The sequence below is a fragment of the Heteronotia binoei genome, chromosome 12, assembly GCF_032191835.1.
Source record: "Heteronotia binoei isolate CCM8104 ecotype False Entrance Well chromosome 12, APGP_CSIRO_Hbin_v1, whole genome shotgun sequence".
NCBI lineage: Eukaryota > Metazoa > Chordata > Lepidosauria > Squamata > Gekkonidae > Heteronotia > Heteronotia binoei.
In genome coordinates, this window is record NC_083234.1 from 74,933,522 (window position 1) to 74,953,343 (window position 19,822).

General features: G+C 47.3%; 1 protein-coding gene and 1 non-coding gene across 4 annotated transcripts in view; both read left to right on the forward strand.

Annotated features, from left to right (window-relative positions):
• Positions 1–19,822, forward strand: part of LRRC8A (leucine rich repeat containing 8 VRAC subunit A) — a 55,068-nt gene that overhangs the window by 11,455 nt on the left and 23,791 nt on the right. The window lies entirely within an intron of this gene.
• TRNAT-GGU (transfer RNA threonine (anticodon GGU)) lies at positions 6,116–6,187 on the forward strand. Its single transcript has one exon. It is a non-coding gene; the product is annotated as a tRNA-Thr (tRNA).

Here is a 19,822-nt window from a genome sequence, read left to right on the forward strand (position 1 = left end):
ACAATATGTGTGAAAGAGCTACATGTGGCTCCAGAGCCACAGTTTGGCCACCCTTGTACTAGTCTGACACTCTTAACCACTACACCACACCAACTCTCTATTTAGGCATATTCTAGACTACACATCGGGTTCATTCGCCATTTTCCAAAGAAATGCATCTGCTGTTAGCATTCTTCAGATTGAAGAATCCTTAAAGCTCTTAAGGGAAGGGGGACCCATGGTAATTGCTTGAGAGCTTCCAGTCTGAATGAGACTCATAAGAACATAAGAGAAGCCATGTTGGATCAGACCAGTGGCCCATCCAGGCCAACACTCTGTGTCACACAGTGGTCAAAAACACCAAGTGCTATCAGGAGGTCCATCAGTGGGGCTAGAAGCCCTCCCACTGAGCCCCTCCCCCCAAGCACCCAGAATTACAGAGCACCACTGCTCCAGACAGAGAGTTCCAACGATAAACTGTGTCTAATAACCACTGATGGACCTCTGCTCCAAATGCTTATCCAATCCCCTTGTGAAGCTGGCTATGCTTGTAGCCGCTGCCACCTCTTGTGGCAGTGAATTCCACGTGTTAGAATTTTACCTTTTTAGAATGCTATTTTCTCTGCTCTCTGAATGTTAACAGATAGTTTAGAACTCTTCTTCTTGCTATATGAGAAAAGGCGGCATGTTCACGTCACAATTGCTAGACTTTAGAATGCTGGGGGGATTTGTGCTCTAGAACACTCTGGCTCTGAGGAAATTGGAGAGAAATAGGTGAGCATATGGATCTATTCTACAATACTTTTTTATGCCACCTTTTTTCAAGGGAACTCAAAGTGGCATGTATAATTCTGTCCTCCTGCATAGTATTGTGACATGGGTTAGGCTGACTGAGCCCATGAGGTAGGCTGGGATTTGAACTCAGGTCTCCCTGGTCCTTGGTTCAGCCTCACTGCACAATGTTGGCTCATACAAGCAGTTCTCAGCATCAGTATTTTCCCTCCTTTATTAGCTGGTTTTATAGTGTTCCTTCCCTTGTTGTGTCTTCCAGTTTTCTTCCAGGCATTCTAGTTCTCTGATAAAATGAAGAACAGGGCATAGGTAGCCTTCGATATTTTTCCATTCACTTGTTGTGCCGTTTTTCCATACAACACTTGAACCATCTCTTTGCGCAGGATATTTGTTTTTAAATAAGCAGCAAGGGATTTTGTGATCCACTTGTCAATCCTTTAAGCTGCAGGTCACCTTTGCTCTTGCTCTAGAGCAGGGGTAACCAAACTGTGGCTCGGGAGCCACATGTGACTCTTTCACACACATTCTGTGGCTCTCAAAGCCTCCACCACCTTGTTGGCCAGCTTGGAGAAGGCATTTCTCTCTTTAATTAACTCCTCCAAGCCAACCCAGCTGGTGGCTTGGAGAATGCATTTAAAGTGAAAGTTGCTTTCTTTCCACCTCTTTCCCCATCTATTTTCCTTCCCTCCCTCCCTCCCTCCTTCCCTCCCTCCTTCCCTCCCTCCCTCCTTCCTTCCCTCCCTCCTTCCCTCCTCTTTCCCCATCTATTTTCCTTCCTTCCTTCCTTCCTTCCTTCCTTCCTTCCTTCCTTCCTTCCTTCCTTCCTTCCTTCCTTCCTTCCTTCCTTCCTTCCTTCCTTCCTTCCTTCCTTCCTTCCTTCTTTCCTTCCTTCCTTCCTTCCTTCCTTCCTTCCTTCCTTCCTCCCTCCCTCCCTCCCTCCCTCCCTCCCTCCCTCCTTTCCACCTCTTTCCCCATCTATTTTCCTTCCCTCCTTCCTTCCTTCCTTCCTTCCCTCCCTCCCTCCCCCCCCCCCGTGGCTCTCAAACATCTGATGTTCATGTCTTGTGGCTCTCGAGCATCTGATGTTTGCGTCTTGTGGCTCTCGAGCATCTGACACTTATTCTGTGTGGTTCTTACATTAAGCAAGCTTGGCCATCCCTGCTCTAGAGCATGGTAATCTAGTCACCTGGCTGGGTGCAGAGAGTGGCATTGCAGCCAGATGACCTTTGCAGACTTCCCACCAATACATTTCCCTGCCTCTTGTAAGCACCCGTGGTGTCTCTCTGGCTGTGGGACGTCTGTCCTTGGCAGCACCTGTGTCCTTTCCGGCTAAAGTGCCAACACCAGGCTCCGAGCAGGGATGTGGTGACTTTGCATGTTCATAATTCATAAGCAGATGCTGTCTAGCTTGGGTTTTTTAACTTGTGTTTTTTTCCACTGAACTGCATCATGGTGACAAATGGGCCTTTGGTTGTTGCTGCAGTATCTCTCTCATTTCATCTCAAGAAACAGAATCCCCTTTCTCCTTGTGTCAGGGACTTGCGAGTCTTCCACATGGAATTATCCTACGAAAGGGCACAGCAACTGAGGTACTTCAAAGCTATGACTGGCTTTCCTGGAAAGGCAAAGTGACATGAAAAGTGGTTACCAGAGTGTGTCTGTCTGTCTGTCTGGAGATTTGGGTCCATACACAGACCCTAGGAGAGCCAGTTTGGTGTAGTGGTTAAGTGTTAAGACTCTTATCTGGGAGAACTGGGTTTGATTCCCCACTCCTCCACTTGCACCTGCTAGCATGGCCTTGGGTCAGTCATAGCTCTGGCAGAGGTTGTCCTTGAAAGGGCAGCTGCTGTTAGAACCCTCTCCAGCCCCACCCACCTCACAGGGTGTCTGTTGTGGGGGAGGAAGGTAAAGGAGATTGTGAGCTGCTCTGAGACTCTTTGGATTGGAGGGCGGGATATAAATCCAATATCTTCTTCTTTTATCCTCTTAACAATGAAGAAGATATTGGATTTATATCCCTTCCTATACTCTGAATCTCAGTCTCAGAGCGGTCACAATCTCCTTTACCTCCCCCCCACACACACACATTCACAACAGACACCTTGTGAGGTAGGTGGGGCTGAGAGAGCTCTTACAGCAGCTGCCCTTTCAAGGACAACCTCTGCCAGAGCTATGGCTGACCCAAGGCCATTCCAGCAGGTGCAAGTGGAGGAGTGGAGAATCAAACCCGGTTCTCCCAGACGAGAGTCTGCGCACTTAACCTCTACGCCTAACTGGCTCTCATTGTGGGGTAGATGAAGCTAAGAGCTTGAGGGGTCACAGTTATCCAGTGAGCTTCAAGGCTAAGTGGAGATGTCCACCCCAGTCTCCCAGATCCTCCTGCAGCACTCTAACCACTGTACTTGTTCTCCTTTCTCTTCTTCCCATCACTGGAGCCTGTTATCCAGTCCTGAGGGTGTGACATCCACACGTGGAGCTGTCTTATATGGAATCAGGTCACCTGTCCATCAAGGTCCGTCTTGTCCACCCCGATTGGCCATGGCTCTCACAAGACTCAGGAAAGGGTCTTTTGCACCACTTACTACTTTATCCTTTTACCTGGTGATGTCTGGGATCAAACGTGGCACATTCTGCATGCAGCCTCACAGCATGGCTCAGTGGCAGAGTATCCGTTCGACATGCAGAGGGGTCCCGGCTTCAATCCCCGGCATCTCCAGTTAAAAGGATAAGATAGCGGGTCACGTGAAAGACCTCTGCCTGAGACGCTGGAGAGCTGCTTCCAGTCTGAGCAGACAATACTGGCTTTGATGGCCTTATGGCCTGATTAATTATAAGACAATTTCATGTGTAAAGCAGTGGCCTTTCCACTGTGACAAGAGCTGGATACCCCCTCTCCCCCCAACAACAGAAGGTGGGAATAGCAGCAGGTTCTGTAGACCACACCCCGTTCTTAAGAGGATACTATAAAGCTTCCCATTTTTCTGCTTTCCTAGAAGCAGCCATTAACAGCGCATTCCAGTGCACCAGTCTTATACCTGGCTGCGTTTCCAGTTTCTTTATCTTGGGCGATTAGGAGCAGGAACTGGACTCCTCAAACATTTCCGGCTGCTCTTAATCATACTTTGCATTTGTATTGTGCTTTTCATGTACAGGGCACGCCACGTGTATCATCTTGGTAATCCTTAGAATGGCCTTGCGAGGCTTGTCTTAGGCCACCGAATGAATTTAGGCCTGGGGGGACATGTGAACTGGTGGTCTTTCAGATTGCTACACCGTCTTATGTATTGTCTGGGGATACCCCATCAGGGATGAGAAGATTCTCTCTTTCTGTCTGTGGTCTGCAACCAGACTTGCAGGAGAGCTGCTGCAAAGATGAGACAAAAGTCGGTGGGATGAGTCTCTGCCTGTCATTCCCCAAAGCAAACTCTTCAGCCAGTTCAACTGTCACAGTTTTCCCTGCACCTCTCTTTCCAGCAGGGGCAATCGTGGGACCTGCTCTGGGCCTGAGCCTCTATTTAAAAAAATTCATAAGGAAGCTTTCATTGATTTGCTGGCTGGTGGCTTTTCCCTTGTATGTCCTGGTCGTCATGGGGATGTGGGAAACAGGATGGTGGTGAATTCTTTTGGAAATTGTCTATGCCGGGCTTATCCTAGTAGGACTTGGTAACTTAAGGGAAATCAGTTTCCCTTCCCAGCCTTTTTCCTTAGTCTTGGAGATCCTTGTTGCCTGGAAACTGTTTTTTGCCCCCCATAAAAAGGGAGTTAGCAAGGCAGAATTCTTTCTGAAATGTCTGTCTCTGTCTTTGTCTCTCTCTTGTAATGGACATGAATGAGGGATGAGCAGTCTCTTTCCCACCCTCTTCCCTTTTTCTTACCCTTTTGGGGTTGAAGAGTTTCTTGTGCCAGAACAAAGAGGCTTTGTATGCCTTTTTAGGATTTCCAGGTGATGAGAAGTACCATGGGGGTGAGTTCCGAGAGAAGCTCCTAGACAAGATTTCAGCTTTTCTGCCCATCGCGTTTTAGCAAAGAGGGACACAGTTGAGTGTTTGAAGTCAGGTGAAGGTTGGGGCATCGTGCATTTGAATGTTTGCCATGGGTGTTGAAAAGGCAAGATTTCACGGGGCGGCATTGGGGGGGAAGACTAGCTGCTTGTCTTTGAGATAAGATCTATGAAATATTAAAGACAGTCAAAAGTTAGTTGATGGCATGTCGAAATTGCAGAGGCATTGAAAGACTGGAAATTGCAGTCTTGTTAGCTACTCTTTCTGAACAATGCAACTTCTGTTTGCTGGTGCCACTTTTCTTTTAAGCAGGGAACTTATCTTGTTCTCTGCAGGATTTGCATGTGTGTCTAGAAGTCTAAAACGCCCCCAATAGTGCTTCAAATCATGAGCGCTGTCCTCTTAGGATTGAGTGTGGTCAGTTTCCTCCTCCTGCATCCAGAGCTTTTGTCTCTTAGTTTCTAGTACTTTATGGGCACTAGAAAGAGAAACTTGAAAATCTGTGGGCAGTACTTGTCAAAGCCTCTGAGGAAAATGAGTAGCATTTCCAACTGTCTCCTAGGCTACCCGGTAACAACAGCTTGTGCACTGCTCCCTCGCATCTGCTTTACAGATTCTTAGTGCATCTCCAGTCGCTACATTGGTACTCTTCCATACCAGGCACCTACCTTTTAACCCCAGCCTACTACATGGGAGTCAGTGAGGTTGGTTCCCTTTGGAAAGGGGAAAGCCCAAGTGGAAGGGGGTGCTGTTTGCTTTATTTACAGGCAGAGAGACCAAGGCATTCTTGCAAGTCAGCCGAATCACTACTTTGCATCAGATCCCCAGAGAAGACATATCCTGTCACTAGGCAATTCCAACAGAGTCTTTCTTCCAGCACCGCAGCTGTGCTTTCTTTTCACATGGGGCATACCTGCCCTTCCCTCCAGCTAAGTTGGACGTTCACCTCTTCCAACCCTGGATAGGCACTTGAAGCAAGTCATTTCCTTATACCCAGAACTAGAGTTACCAGCTCTGGGTTGGGAAATATTGGAGGTTTTGGAGGGCAGGGTTGAGGAGGGACATTATGTCGAGTCCCTCTTCAGTTATCTGGTTTCCTTCTGTGTTCCTTTGATGTAGATTGTGGAATGCGTGAGTAAAAATGCTTAGCCTGTTGCAGAAACTAAACTTAACCAGCTAGCCTCCCAGGCCCTGGGAACCTGGGGAGGGACGGTGGCTCAGTGGTAGAGCATCTGCTTGGTAAGCAGAAGGTCCCAGGTTCAATCCCTGGCATCTCCAACTAAAAAAGGTCCAGGCAAGTAGGTGTGAAACACCTTAGCTTGAGACCCTGGAGAGCCATGAATGGGGCTGTGGCTCAGTGGTAGAGCATCTGCTTGGTAAGCAGAAGGTCCCAGGTTCAATCCCTGGCATCTCCAAAAAAGGGTCCAGGCAAATAGGTGTGAAAAAACTCAGCTTGAGACCCTGGAGAGCCACTGCCAGTCTGAGTAGACAATACTGACTTCAATGGACCCATGATCTGATTCAGTATAAGGCAGCTTCATATATATGTTCATATGTTCAACCTAAGGTTGTTCCTCCCTTCTTGGGATGCTTTGTATAATGCTTGGTAGAGAATGTGTGAGTGTGAGCTGTGGACACTAAATTTGAACTGTCTTCGCACTCTAAGATTAGGCGCGCTTCTAACAACCTTTGCAAGGGTATATAACCTGAACCATTGCTGTTGTGCTCTACTTTCAACACTGCTGGGCGAGTCAGTGTTTATGTATCCGACCGTACAATAAATGCTTATCTAATAACGTGGAGAGTTAGCTTTATTGAAGGAACAGTGGGAACTTGACACATCAATGGTGTGTAATGGCAGAGTTCACTTTCCAAAGTGGCTTTTTTTTTCTTCTCCTGGTGAACTGATCTGTCACCTGGAGATTAATTGTAAGAGTGGGAGATCTCCGGCATGAGCTGGAGGTTCATACATAGGCACAACCAAAAGGTTATAGTGACAAATAACTGATCTGTTGACAAAAATACAGTGTCATGGACCAATAATAACAATAGTAACAAAGAGACCAAGTCCCTTGATGAAGTTCAATCAGAAGAGTGTCAGTTTCCTGTTCCCGAAGAGGAATCAACAGGCCGTGTTCCAGTAGATGCTGAAGCATTCAGTCCTCACATGTAGAATAACACATAGGAACTCCCTGGACAGGTCGTCAGCTGCTACTACACCTGTTTCAGATCTTTATCAACATGGGGTATTCCACAATATTTGCTATAATTTATTTGTTAATTTACAGCCTGCCCTTTCCCAAAATGGGCTCATAAATGGGCTCAATAATGAATATTACAGTTCTTAAACACAATTCGTAGGGACCTGAAGTCTCCAAAAACATTCTCTCAATTATGACTCATGTTCCCAAATGGCTCGAAGTGGCCGTTTGGTCAGTAGATTAGTTATGTGTCACTATAACCTTTTGATTGTGTCTATGTATGTATCTCTGAAGTGTCTTCTCTCAAATTATATGACCTGCAGGCTGGCAACCTTATGCCAAAGTTCATTGCATTATCTATACTGGTTAAGACACATTACCTTTCCTTGGATGATGTACAATAGGCTAATCTGTGCTATAGACCAGGAGTGGCCAACAGTAGCCCTCCAGATGTTTTTTGCCTACAACTCCCATTGGCCATGCTGGCTGGGGCTGCTGGGAGTTGTAGGCAAAAAACATCTGGGAAGCTACCGTTGGCCACCCCTGCTATAGACTAATCAGAGGCCAAGCTGGCCACATTTTTTATTGCAAATGTTTGTCTTTGTTTCTTCTTCCATCTTTCTCATCTCCCTGCCTAGATCTTAAAAAAAGACAAACGCAAAAAAGACACTGGGCTTCTGACCTGGGGTTTGTTCTGCAACTTCATTCTATGTACTGACCCATATCCTCAAGATGAGCTTACTAAATCTCTACTCTAGAAAATTTTGTTTGTATCAAAGGTGCTGCTTGACTCTCCTTCCCACCACTCCGCTACTAGAGACTAACATGGCTACCTGCCTGAAACTATACTAGACCCACATTAACTAATACTGTTATTTATTTATTTATTTATTTATTATTTAAGAGCCCCGTGGCGCAGAGTGGTAAACTGCAATACTGCAGTCAGAGCCCTCTGCTCACGACCTGAGTTCGATCCCAGCGGAAGCTGGTTCAGGTAGCCGGCTTGAGGTTGACTCAGCCTTCCATCCTTCTGAGATCGGTAGAATGAATACCCAGCTTGCTGGGGGGGAAGCATAGATGACCGGGGAAGGCAATGGCAAACCATCCCGTAACAAAAAGTCTGCCGTGAAAATGTTGTGAAAGCAACATCACCCCAGAGTCGAAAACGACTGGTGCTTGCACAGGGGACTACATTTATTTATCATTTATTACTTTAGATTTCTATCCCGCCCTCTTCGCAAGCGGACTCAGGGGGGCTAACAGTCAGTTCAGACATCTATAATTATATACAATTTAAAACCAATAAAATACAATTAAAACATTTTATACAGCTGTACATCTTCGATATAGGCGGGATCTTTCTTTCTGATAGTGATCCTATAATGATTGTAACTCCTCAGCGGCGTTGGGTGGCAGTCCTCTCCTGGTTTAGGTGTTGAAGGCCTGTCATTCAGTTTTGCAGGCCCTGCGGAATTGAGAAAGATCCTGCAGGGCCTTTTTGGTCTCTGGGAGGGTATTCCACATTTCTGGTGCTACCACCGGGAAGGCTGTAGCCCGTATGGAACACAACCTGGCCTCCTTTGGTCCAGGGATGGACAATAAGTTTTGTGTCCCTGAACGCAGTGCTTTCTGGGGAACATGCAGAGAAAGGCGGTCCTGTAGATAGGCAAGCCCCCGACCAAAAAGGGCTTTAAAGGTCAATACCAACACCTTGAAGCCGACTCAGAACACAATAGGCAGCCAGTGTAGCTCTTTCAGCATTGGCCGAATGTGCTCCCATCTACATCAAGTTAGATTCAGGTGGGTGACCATGTGGGTCTGAAGCAATAAAACAAAATTTGTGTCCAGTGGCACCTTTAAGACTTCAAGGTTTAATTCTGGATATAAGCTTTTTTGCACACCCAGAGTTAAACTTCGTTGGTCTCAGGTGCTTCTGGACTTCAATTTTGTTCTCATACACTTTGTGTTAACTAATTTGTAGTAACTGCTACCTTGGATTTTACACTCGTTTGCTAATGCACATCAGTAAAAGTTCATTTAAGGCCTAGAAGCAATTTCATCCCCTTTTAATATCCCTGCTTGTGTGTACCATAAGGGGGTAAGTCATACATATTCAGTGTTTCCAAGTACTTATTTTTTTCTCTGAAAGATCCTGATCTCTCTCCTCTTCAGCACATATGCTCATTATGCAAAGGTTTGCAGATTTTCTTCCCCCACGGATTCCATGCACCACATGAGAATTCTCTGTAGCTAGTCGCGGAAGTACAGTTGAACCTCACTGAGGAAAAAGGAGGCTGGGAAAAGTGGCCTGAGAAGCAGCCTGCAAATCACCTGAGCGGTGGTGCCACTTCTGTTGACATTTCTGGTGGGCAGGTGTGATTGTCAGTTCTGGCTGACGTCTCGGCTAGCTGCCTGGAAGCACACTGCCCTCCTCTATCCCAGAGTTTGCTCACTTTTTCCAGGTTGGCTACACTCATGGCGTTTCCTCCCTCCCCCCATTTCCTCTCAAACAAAAAGCCTAAAGATGCTGATGTCCTTCTGTAGCTGTGTCTCTCCCCACTCATTCTTTCCCCATCATTCCTCTTGGTCTTTATGAGTTCAAGCCAGCAGAAATACTCCCTGTCTTCCTCTTATCACTGCGCATCTAGCAAAATGGTGTCACGCAAGACACGCAGCGCTTCTGTGCACGGCGAGGAAGGAGCCGTGCTTGATTCCTCCCCCCTAACCAACAATCTCTTTAAGATGCTCTCATGATCTGAAACCATGCTGCTAGGATTCATCCTCCCTGACGATCTACGTAACAGCATTTCTCGGACCCCTGTATTTAGCAGCCATTGGCAAAGTAGTTCTAAAAGCAAAGTAGTTATTTTTAAAGCAGATCTTGAGTGCCCTTTCATTTCTGTCTATAAATACTTCCATGAAGACGTTAGTGACAGGCACTGGAACCAGCCTGGTTAAGAAGAAGCTTTAGTTACACCCAAGGCCAATGGGACGGAGATGCAGATTCCGTGGAAAGTGGCTTGGCGTCTCTCTCTCTCTCTCTCTCTGCGTCTGTCTGTGTCTCTTATGCGTTTGATTTTCGTCAAGGCACAAAAGACAGCTGAACTGTGCAGGCAAGTAAAAACCTTTTGGCATGATCACCCACAGCATACTGGCAAGCCTCTGTACAATCAATTCTTGCATATCATGTTCTGGTGACTGTTATGCGTGGTCTCAATAGGTATAACTGGGAAGGGCAAATCAGAGAGAGCCTATGCAGCTATTTGTCACTTTCAGAAATTAGTGACGGTCAGGCAATACCGGCTCGAGTGCCCATGGCACCCTAGGCAGACTGCCAGCCTGCCGCCCCCCTCCACAGCACCCCCGCCTCCCCCCCCGCAGCGCCACACCCCCTGCACCTCCTCCTCCCTCCCTTCTCCACCCCAGGTGTATTTCAAAACCCGGAAAGGCGGTTGAGCCGTGCTCCCGGGCGATCTAAAGGCTGACTGGTGAGTAAAACAGTACAGCACTCACCATCTTTGAGTGCCGTGGCAGGCCGGCAGCAGCGAAAGAACCACATGAGAGAAGCCATTTTGGATCAGGCCAATGGCCCATCCAGTCCAACACTTTGTCACATAAGAAGAGAAGATAGAAGATATTGGATTTATATCCCGCCCTCCACTCCGAAGAGTCTCAGAGTGGCTCACAATCTCCTTTACCTTCCCCCCCCACAACAGTCACCCTGTGAGGTGGGTGGGGCTGGAGAGGCCTCTCACAGCAGCTGCCCTTTCAAGGACAACCTCTGCCAGAGCTATGGCTGACCGAAGGCCATGCCAGCAGGTGCAATTGGAGGAGTGGGGAATCAAACCTGGTTCTCCCAGATAAGAGTCCGCACACTTAACCACTATACCAAACCGGCTCTCCAGAACATAAGAGAAGCCATGTTGAGTCAGGCCAATGGCCCCTCCAGTCCAACACTCTGCGTCACATAAGAACATAAGAGAAGCCATGTTGGGTGAGGCCAGTGGCCCATCCAGTCCAACACTTTGTCACATAAGAACATAAGAGAAGCCATGTTGGATCAGGCCAGTGGCCCATCCAGTCCAACCCTCTGTGTCACACAGTGGCCAGTATATGTGTGTGTGTGTGTATACACACACACACATATACATATACATACTGTGGCTAATAGCCACTGATGGATCTTTGCTCCATATTTTTATCCAATCCCCTCTTGAAGCTGGCTATGCTTGTAGCCGCCGCCACCTCCTGTGGCAGTGAGTTCCACATGTTAATCACCCTTTGGGTGAAGAAGGATTTCCTTTTATCCTGAAAGGACGCTGCTGCTGCTCCCTCCTCCCATGGGGGAGCCCTTCTGGGCTTTGAAATACACCTGGGGTGGGGAAGGGAGGAAGGTGGATGCTGAGGAGATAGCAAACCAGGCGTTTGCCAAGGTGGGGGGGAGGTTGAATTCAGTGCACTTGCCTTTCCGGCACCCTAGGCAACCACCTAGTTTGTCTAGTGGGTGAGCCGGCCCTGAAGACAGGATTCCCTGTGCTTAGGCCCGCATAGCATCTCTGGCAGTGGACGGCCAGCTGCTTATGGGAGGGTCTTAAGCAGGGCATGGCCAGTGGCGATAGCATGTTGCTTCTACCTGACCACTTCCCAATTGGAGAGATGATTATTGTGGTTGAAAGGAACAGAACTGGATAGCTCAGGCTAGCCCGATCCCATCAAATCTCAGAAGCTAAACAAGGTCAGTCCGGGCTAGTTTTTGGATGGGAGGAAGTCCAGGGAGGCTGCACGGAGACAGGCAGTGACACACCACCTCTGGATATCTCTTACCTCGAAAACCCTACATAAGTCAACTGTGACGTAACAGCACTTTCCACCACACCGCACCTCTATGAATTTGTCCAATCCTTTTTTTTTTTTTTAAAGGAAAAAAAGAAATGACCTAATTAATGGCCGTCACATCAAGTAAGTTGCACAGCTGTCGTGCTGGAGGCTAGCAGAGGTCTGCCTGCTGTATCCAAATAATATCCAATAGATGACTTTGATGTTTGCGCAGGCATTTTCTGCATTACGGTTGCATTATGAGCTTTCCTGGAGGAAGTCTGGCATTTCCCCAAGAAAACTGTAATGCCGTTTCTGAGCAGTTGATCCTAATTTCCCCCCCCCACCCTCTGTTTGATGCAGTTCTTCATAAGAAAGCGGACTAGGCATTCCAGGCTGTAGACTTGAATCTAGATTCCTTTTCTCCCCTTCCAAGTGGTTATTGGACATTGCGTTCCCCAGGGTTAGCTGTGTGTTGTAGAGCCATTTAGAAGAGGGCTTGCCCTGGGTGCCGATGGGGGGGGGGTGGGGGTGACGGCGCCAAATTGGGTATGGAGTCTGTTCTATTCTATGGGTCCATAAAGGGGCATCATTTTTTGATTCCCCCCCTCAAAAACCATGTCGATCCGGTCCCGCTACAGGGTTACCGTAAGTTGACTGCAACCTGACAACAAAACAGAAAGGTCTCTGTGTCTCTTATTTGTGTATTGCTAGTTCATCACTTCTGTTCAGTTTCAGCCCATCTGCTCTTTTTGACGAAATTTTATCTTGAGTCTCCCAGGATCATTGTGTGAGACACTTCCCAGAGCATTTGTAAGTGGCATCCATGGTGGTGTTAATTAGAAACGAGAGGGAAGGAATTCCTGTTACGCTGGAATGTGAGATATTGATACGTCTCTTGAGCTTTGCTTGCTAAATGTTCCTGACACAGCTTTAAGAAGGATCTGGGCATATGGGGGGGGGGGGGGAATGATTCACTGCTATTTAGTCAGTCATAACACTCTCAGAGCTGTTCTCTCAGGAGCCGTTTCTGTCAGAGCTCTCTCAGCCCCCACCTACCTCACAGAGTGTCTGTTGCGGGGAGGGGAAGGGAAAATATATTGTAGGCCTCTTTAAGACTCCTTCAGGCAGTGAAAGGCAGAATATAAATCCAATCTCCTCCTCCCCTCCTGCTCTTCAGTTCATTGGTGCTAATTGTGCTGGTTTCCAGACTTTTCTTTGAAACGACATACACAAAATATCTCAGTCAGGAGACTGCACCGCCTGTCTAGCAGGGCTGCAAAAATACTGGGCATCTGATCACCCAGGAGCCTCGCAGTTGAGCTGTAGAGCTTAAGCACTTTTGGTACCCTTCTTCCCATTCCTTAACCAAATAGTTCCACTATGGGGCCGTCCATGGAGCCCTGCATAACACAGCTTTTATACATGGGTATTTTACTTGAACATAACTGTTAGATACAAAGAGGTGGATGTGTTTCAGAGATAGCTGTCACCAGGGCTTTTTTTGTAGCAGGAACTCCTTTGCATATTAGGCCACACACCCTTGATGTAGCCAATCTTCTTGGACCTTACAGTAGGCCCTGTAGTAAGAGCCCTGTAAGGAATTCTAGCAGGACCTCCTTTGCCTATTAGGCCACACCCCCCTGATGCAGCCAATCCTCCTGGAGCTCTCAGTAGGCCCTGTACGAAGAGCCCTGTAAGGAATTCTAGCAGGACCTCCTTTGCATATTAGGCCACACACCCCAGATGCAGCCAATCCTCCTGGAGCTCTCAGTAGGCCCTGTACGAAGAGCCCTGTAAGGAATTCTAGCAGGACCTCCTTTGCATATTAGGCCACACCCCCCTGATGCAGCCAATCCTCCTGGAGCTCTCAGCAGGCCCTGTACGAAGAGCCCTGTAAGGAATTCTAGCAGGACCTCCTTTGCCTATTAGGCCACACCCCCCTGATGCAGCCAATCCTCCTGGAGCTCTCAGCAGGCCCTGTACGAAGAGCCCTGTAAGGAATTCTAGCAGGACCTCCTTTGCCTATTAGGCCACACCCCCCTGATGCAGCCAATCCTCCTGGAGCTCTCAGTAGGCCCTGTACGAAGAGCCCTGTAAGGAATTCTAGCAGGACTTCCTTTGCATATTAGGCCACACACCCCTGATGTAGCCAATCCTCCTGGATCTTACAGTAGGCCCTGTAGTAAGAGCCCTGTAAGCTCTTGGAGGATTGGCTATATCAGGGGGTGTGGCCTAATAGGCAAAGGAGTTCCTTCTACAAAAAAAAGCCTTGGCTGTCGCCTTTGAGCCGGGATCTGACCCTTTCTCCTTTTGTGTAGTTTGAAGCAAAAAGCTGCATATGAAATCCAGGTGCTGATGTGAAATGCACTTGTGTGTGTCCTTGCATGTATCCTCAGTGCTTGTGTATAGGATAATTTGTGAGAAGTAGCTCTTAGGAAGCAAAGAATCTGTCTGACCTCGAGGAATCCTTCCTACGACTATGCTTCATCTCCATCAGCTACTTAATTAGAGTGGGAATCTGTCACTGTTCCTGGTTTGCAAAGCTTAGTAGAATTCTCCTCTTAATTCAGCCTAGCCTACTTTACAGGGTTGTTGAGAGGATATAATGGAGGAGAGGAGAAGCTGCTTTGAGTTTGCATTAAGCAGAAGGGTGGAGTATAAATGTAAAAAATAAGTAAATGTTGGTCTGTTGTGTCCCAATATATGTCATACTGCGAGTATTTACTCTAGCCCCAATTTTTTTGTTGTTGTTGTCCCGGGGAAGGAAGGGGGCAGGAGAACAGGTTTTGCTCTCTAGCCAGGTGCTAATCTTTAGTGTGCAATTCATGCTTCCTGGGTGCATTCATGTTTGCCTCATTGTGCCACAGCTCCACTCCCTGGTGTTTTGTTCACTTTGAATTTTTAGTGTTGCTTTACAAAGTCTTTACCATTCTTCCTAGCTGCTTATGTATATTAGAAAGTGAAGTGTCCTGTCTAGTTTTCCCCCCCTACAGAGTAATTAATTAAGACTCTGAACTTCCTGAAGCACAAAAACAAACGTTTTTTTGGAACTCTGTGAGGATACATCTTTCCCAATCTGATAGAAATTTTCTTTATCACAATATGTAACAGACTGGCTGAGTGGAAACTCTTCCAGCCAAGCACCTGGGAAGAAGCACTGATCGATTTTTAGATCCCTCTTTCCATTTTCTAAATTACCCATAAGAGAGAACTTTTGATGCTAGCAGCGATTTACACATTTATCTGCTTCCCAACTGGTGTGTCCTTCTTTCCCTTGGTTCCTTCTGCCAGATATTCCTGAAGGCCTTGTTTCTGTAAGCACCCAGAGAAACGCAAAGCACCTCTGCCTTTGTATAGAGCAGGAATGCGAACTCATTTGTTATGAGGGCTGGATCTGACGTAAATGAGACCTTGTTGGGCTGGGCCATGTGTGTACCTATTTAAGATTATGTAGAAGAAGAAGATGATGATTTTGAATTTATATCCTGCCCTATACTCTGAATCGCAGAGCGGTCACAATCTCCTCTACCTTCCCCCTCACAACAAACACCCTGTGAGGTAGGTGGGACTGAGAGAGCTCTGACAGTAGCTGCCTTTTCAAGGACAGCTTCTATGAAAGCTATGGCTGACCCAAGGCCATCTCAGCAGGTGCAAGTGGTTCTCCCAGATAAGAGTCCGCGCACTTAACCACTACACCAAACTGGCTCTTGAAGTTTATAAAGTTTATAAGGAACACAGACAAACACAACTAAAGGGGTTTAACCCCCCCCCCCTTGAAATAAGCTTAGAACATTAGCACTCATTGGTCTTAAAGGTGCTTTCTTTGTATTTCTCCCATGGGGTCCTGGGAACTGGGTCTTTCCTTCCTTCTTTCCCTAGGGGACCAATAGAAGAAAGAGAGGCTTGGCTCAGTAGCTCTGCCGTGCAATTGAGCAGGACCGGATCTACATGTTTTTTGAGGGGGGGGCAAAATTAAAAAATGGCACCCCCTTATGGGCCATTCTGTCTTATGGTCCCATGGAATACAACGGACTCCATACCCAATTTGGTGCCCCCCCTCCATCGGCGCCCAGGGCAAGCACCCCCCTCTGCCCCCCCCCACCAGATCCAGCCCTGCAATTGAGAGAGCCCGGCAAAGCAAGCTCTCCCTCCCCCCCTTTCTTCCCAAAGGAGGAACTTCAACCAATGGAGAAAATAGTGGCTTCGCTCTGTAGCTCCTGTGCATTTGAGCAAGCCTTGCAAAGCAAGCTGTGATGCAGAAGGAAGCAAGAGAAAGGGAGAAGGAAGCAGACAAGATCCAGTTGTTTGGAGGCCCTGATAGGAGCCCTCTGGAGGCCTGATTCGGCCCCTGAGCTGCATGTTTGACATCCCTGGTATAGAGCATCTTGTGAGCCAGGAGGAGTTCCTTTGAGGCCTGCTTTTGCTTGTGTTCCGTGAGCCATTTTCTCTCCTCCTTTCCAGCCTGAGCATGTTCTTTGCTATTTGGTTGATGATTCTCATTAGGGATTTGGTTGATGATTCCCATTAGGGATTTGGTTGATGACTTTCATTAGGGATGTACTTTGAGAGCATATGCTGCAACGAGAAATACTGGAATGATTGGTGGGGGAGATAGCCTTTGATCTCTTGAATGTAGAGTAGAAGAGGAGGAATTGAGTTTTATACCCTGCTTTTCTCTACATTTGAGGAGTCTCCGTGGCTTACCATCACCTTCCCTTCCTCTCCCTCCATCAGGCACCTTGTGAGGTAGGTGGGGCTAAAAGAGTTATGAAAGAACTGTGACTGACCCAAGGGTCACCCAGCAGGCTTCTTGTGGAGGAATAGGGAATCAAAACCTGGTTCTCCAGATTAGAGGCTGCCGCTCCTCACCACTACACCAAGTTGGTCCTTGGTGTTGTAGAAAGACTTCTGCCTTTCCTTTCTGCCTCCAAAGAGCACAGGGCTATACTTGCAAAAGTCTCATTTTATCCCGGTCACGGCCTTGTAAGGTAGGTTAGGAGGAAGGGGAGATGGGGACACAGAGTCACCATATCGTGTCTGACTGAGAATTGGAACCCCAAACTTGGCAACCCCAATCCAATTTGCTATCCAGTGCTCCATACGGGTAAATTATGGCCTGATTCAGGAGGCACCAACCTGTTTGAGTCTATGGGTATCTTTGAAATTAATTTTATTTGTTTGTTTATTATTATTATTAATTTTGTCATTTTTTCTCATAAAACGAATCAAGTAGTAGATTAGGAGAAGATTTTAATTTTCAATACCATCGGCAATCAATATGTAAATACTTAAAAGCAGCATTGTGACAGAGCTCCTATAAAATAATCTGTGTAAAAGCCAGAGTTTACAAGCCATAAAAAAGCCAAACCACCAGAGTAAAAGCAAAATAAAGAGCCTGCTGCTTAGGAAGCCATGATTTAGAGACACTGTTAAAAAGGAACCTTTAGGACTGATGGTAGAAGTCCTGCAGAAAAATCCTTGTATGTTTTTCCCCTTAGGCAAATGACCCTGCTAAGTGGAGCTCTGTGGTCCATTGCATCTATCGCAGGCATCTCCAACATGGTTTCCCAGGGTACCACAGAGCTTGCCCAGCACCTTTCATGGCACTCACCAAGTGTTATAAAAATGGGTGGGACTGGATGGGGCTTTTCCTCAGCGCATTGTCTGATTGGCTGTGCAGATCTTTCAAAGTGTTGGTTTGGCATCGACTTCTCCCACAGCAAAAGGATTCTCATTGCATGACTGAGGGTAAGCCATGTGTATGCAAGAAAATATATTTAAAAAAATAGTTTCATTTTTAAAAGGCATCCTGTCAAGCAGCACTTCTGCCTGATATATTAAAGTGTGATGGCCTCACATTTTGTGGTTGCACCCAGTGTTCCCTCTAAGCTGCAGAGTCTTGTGAGCAAAAATTCTACTTTGTGAGCTACTGGCATTCAAGTTGTGAGCTACTGCGTAAATTAGTGCTCTCTGGGGTCATCCTTCCTGAGCGAAGACAAAAATGTGTGAGCTGGAGGCTAAAAATCTGCGAGCTAGCTCATGCTTACTCAGCTTAGAGGGAACTCTGGTTGTGCTCCCTGCTCTGTGTTAGGATACCAAAGGTGCCTGCATGCTCAAAAAGGTTTACCCACATATTGTCATAAAGCTCCCTGACTGACCTGGGGACAGTCACACAATAAGCTACTTTGCAGGATGGTTGGGAAGATAAAATGAAGACGAGAGGGCCATGCACACTTCGTGGAACTCGTTGATGATGAAGAAGACGACGATGACGACGACAATGATATCGGATTTATATCCTACCCAATACTCTGAATCTCAGAGCGGTCACAATGTCCTTTACCATCCCCCCCCCCACAACAGACACCCTGTGAGGTGGGTGGGGCTGAGAGAGCTGCCCTTTCAAGGAAGAAGAAGAAGATATTGGATTTATATCCCACCCTCCACTCTGAAGAGTCTCAGAGCAGCTCACAATCTCTTTTACCTTCCTCCCCCACAACAGGCACCCTGTGAGGTGGGTGGGGCTGGAGAGGGCTCTCCCAGAAGCTGCCCTTTCAAGGACAACCTCTACTAGAGCTATGGCTGACCCAAGGCCATTCCAGCAGCTGCAAGTGGAGGAGTGGGGACTCAAACCCGGTTCTCCCAGATAAGAGTCCGCACACTTCACCACTACACCAGACTGGCTACACCAGACTTTGGCGAGAAGGCAGGACAAAAAGGTACTAGACCGGGGGTCATCTTCAGCCTTTTTAGCTGTGGGCATCTTTGGAATTCTGACCGTGTGGTGGCCACAGCTGCAAAATGGCTGCCACAATATGGCTGTGCAGGAGGTGGAGCCAGCCATGAAATGGCTTCTGCAGCTTACCTTCGATCACATAGCATAGAATAGATCTTTGTGCTGTGGTGGCAGCTGCTGCCAAAGCAACATTTCTAAAAATCTACGTAGCCAAACGGAAGCCTTGCTGAAGCAAAGCCCCACCTGATCCCTCCCACTTCCTAAAAACAAGTGGTCAGTGCCCTGGTGCCCATAGGCTGCCACACGGGGGACCCCTGTACTAGATAAGTCAACCACAGAGAAAGCTGTGCTCTTCAAGAATTTTATAAGCAGGGGGTCTCCTAAACTGTAGCTCTGGCTTGGGGTGAATTATCCCTGAAGGATGGCTCTGTTGACTGCAGATGCACAATCACTCACGTTATTAGATGCACAACCTCCAAAGGGCATGTCTTTTAAAGACGTAGAGAAGATTTGGGTTTTAACTGCAAAGCAGTAGTTCAGAGTATGCTCAAAACTAAACTGAGTTAAGGGCTCTTGAGTGTTCAGGTGGAGGGATTGTGAATACTGGGACAGGGAGAGGGTGGGCAACCGGCCTCCAGCTAGACTTGTGGTGGGCATTTAATAAACCAGGGGTAGCCAAACTGTGGCTCGGGAGCCACATGTGGCTCTTTCGCACATATTGTGCAGCTCTCAAAGCCCCCACTGCTCCATTGGCCAGCTTGGAGAAAGCATTTGTCTCTTTAAATCACTTGTCCAAGCCAAGCCAGTTGGCAGCTTGGAGAATACATTTAAAGTTAAAGTTGCTTTCTTTCTTCCTCTCTCCCCCCCCCATCCATTTGATTTCCTCCCTCCCTGCCTCTCTTCCTTCCTGTCTTGAGGCTCTCAAATATCTGATGTTCATGTCCTGCAGCTCTCAGACAACTGATGCTCATGTCTTGTGGCTCTCAGACATCTGGCATTTATTCTGTGGCTCTTATGTTAAGCAAGTTTGGCCTGTAATAAACTGTACAAAAGTTCCTGGTCTCTCCTCCACCTGAGGTGGATCGGTCATGGATAAGCCCTGCATTTCTGAAGTCGGCATGTGGAATCGCTGTTGTGTGTTGTGAGGCTCTGCCGCTGAGAAGTGCAGCTTCTGTTTTTCTCATGTGGATCCGTTTTGAATCCCCACGGAGAAGCCTTCTGCCAGGTGGAAGGGGCCTTAGAGAAATTTTTTTCACTTGATTTTAATCTCTCTCATCTTTGCCTCCTCTTGCTGA